The sequence below is a fragment of the Cherax quadricarinatus genome, chromosome 18 (genome assembly GCF_038502225.1).
Source record: "Cherax quadricarinatus isolate ZL_2023a chromosome 18, ASM3850222v1, whole genome shotgun sequence".
In the NCBI taxonomy this organism is placed as follows: Eukaryota; Metazoa; Arthropoda; class Malacostraca; order Decapoda; family Parastacidae; genus Cherax; species Cherax quadricarinatus.
The window spans coordinates 46,325,834-46,328,333 of record NC_091309.1 but is presented as its reverse complement, the minus strand read 5'-3'; positions in this window follow the sequence as shown (position 1 = coordinate 46,328,333).

Below are 2,500 nucleotides of genomic sequence, written 5' to 3'. Positions count from 1 at the left end.
GCCGGTAGTGATGTGAATACTAATGTGATAGGTACGGGTATTATGATGTTAGGTACAGGAGGAGTTATGAATGCAGGTATCGGTATGGTATGAGTATCGGTACTGGAATGGTGTGTTGGTAATGGAATGGTGATGCGTGTTGGTACTGGAATGGTGATGCGTGTTGGTACTGGTGACGCATGTTGATATTCGTGTGGCTGTGGGTGTAGATAATAGTGTGGTCAAACGGGAACGAACTCAAGTATGGTTGGGCACAAGTACTGGATAAATGATTGGTAATTGTAAGCAGTGAAGAGCTGATCATAGGTATTGCTGAAATAACAGGTCAGTGAACTGTGGGATGTATAGTGCTTAAGACCTATCATCTCCACTCGCTGGGATAAGAAAAAACGTTTCGAAATTCTTAGATAACATGCAGTTCAGTCGCCATAGAGGACATCTTAGGAATTCAAAACAAACCAAAAGGGGTGGAAATCTTTAGTTCTAGATCTTTCCCACTCTGGTATATGGTCAGGAGCTATGCAATGTTGCAAGACAGCAACTGATAGGAAGGAAAATTCTCTTAATGCAAGTCAGGAGGTATGAGTGGCGGCTCATGTCCAAAGTTAGAGCCACTCTGACCCATCATCCACTTCTCCCCCTCACACAGTTTCTGGGTAAAGAGAGAGGGGAACCTCCCCTTAACTCCCATTATCCCAAAAATCATGCTAATTTCGGTAATGATTGGTGAGTTTTCTAAAATTGGTCCAAAACTAAAATATATTACATAATTGTCAATGAAAAATATATCTATCAGTCTGTAAGAGAGATAGTTATTATCTATCAGTCTGTAAGAGAGATAGTTATTATCTATCAGTCTGTAAGAGAGATAGTTATTATCTATCAGTCTGTAAGAGAGATAGTTATTATCTATCAGTCTGTAAGAGAGATAGTTATTATCTATCAGTCTGTAAGAGAGATAGTTATGTTTTTAATATATATTTCTAATAACCCGATAAGATTTTAATAAACGAAACTTACCTATTTCGCAAGTTTAGGATATATATATATATATCTATATATATATATATATATATATATATATATATATATATATATATATATATATATATATATATATATATATATATTTATTATTATCACACCGGCCGATTCCCACCAAGGCAGGGTGGCCCGAAAAAGAAAAACTTTCACCATCATTCACTCCATCACTGTCTTGCCAGAAGGGTGCTTTACACTACAGTTTTTAAACTGCAACATTAACACCCCTCCTTCAGAGTGCAGGCACTGTACTTCCCATCTCCAGGACTCAAGTCCGGCCTGCCGGTTTCCCTGAATCCCTTCATAAATGTTACTTTGCTCACACTCCAACAGCACGTCAAGTATTAAAAACCACTTGTCTCCATTCACTCCTATCAAACACGCTCAGGCATACCTGCTGGAAGTCCAAGCCCCTCGCACACAAAACCTCCTTTACCCCCTCTCTCCAACCTTTCCTAGGCCGACCCCTACCCCTCCTTCCTTCCACTACAGACTGATACACTCTTGAAGTCACTCTGTTTTGCTCCATTCTCTCTACATGTCCGAACCACCTCAACAACCCTTCCTCAGCCCTCTGGACAACAGTTTTGGTAATCCCGCACCTCCTCCTAACTTCCAAACTACGAATTCTCTGCATTATATTCACACCACACATTGCCCCCAGACATGACATCTCCACTGCCTCCATCCTTCTCCTCGCTGCAACATTCATCACCCATACTTCACACCCATATAAGAGCGTTGGTAAAACTATACTCTCATTCCCCTGTTTGCCTCCGAGGACAAAGTTCTTTGTCTCCACAGACTCCTAAGTGCACCACTCACCCTTTTCCCCTCATCAATTCTGTGATTCACCTCATCTTTCATAGACCCATCCGCTGACACGTCCACTCCCAAATATCTGAATACATTCACCTCCTCCATACTCTCTCCCTCCAATCTGATATCCAATCTTTCATCACCTAATCTTTTTGTTATCCTCATAACCTTACTCTTTCCTGTATTCAATTTTAATTTTCTTCTTTTGCACACCCTACCAAATTCATCCACCAATCTCTGCAACTTCTCTTCAGAATCTCCCAAGAGCACAGTGTCATCAGCCAAGAGCAACTGTGACAACTCCCACTTTGTGTGATTCTTCATCTTTTAACTCGACGCCTTTTGCCAAGACCCTCGCATTTACTTCTCTTACAACCCCATCTATACATATATTAAACAACCATGGTGACATCACACATCCTTGTCTAAGGCCTACTTTTACTGGGAAATAATTTTCCTCTTTCCTACATACTATAACTTGAGCCTCACTATCCTCGTAAAAACTCTTCACTGCTTTCAGTAACCTACATCCTACACCATACACCTGCAACATCTGCCACATTGCCCTCCTATCCACCCTGTCATACGCCTTTTCCAAATCCATAAATGCCACAAAGACCTCTTTAGCCTTATCTAAATA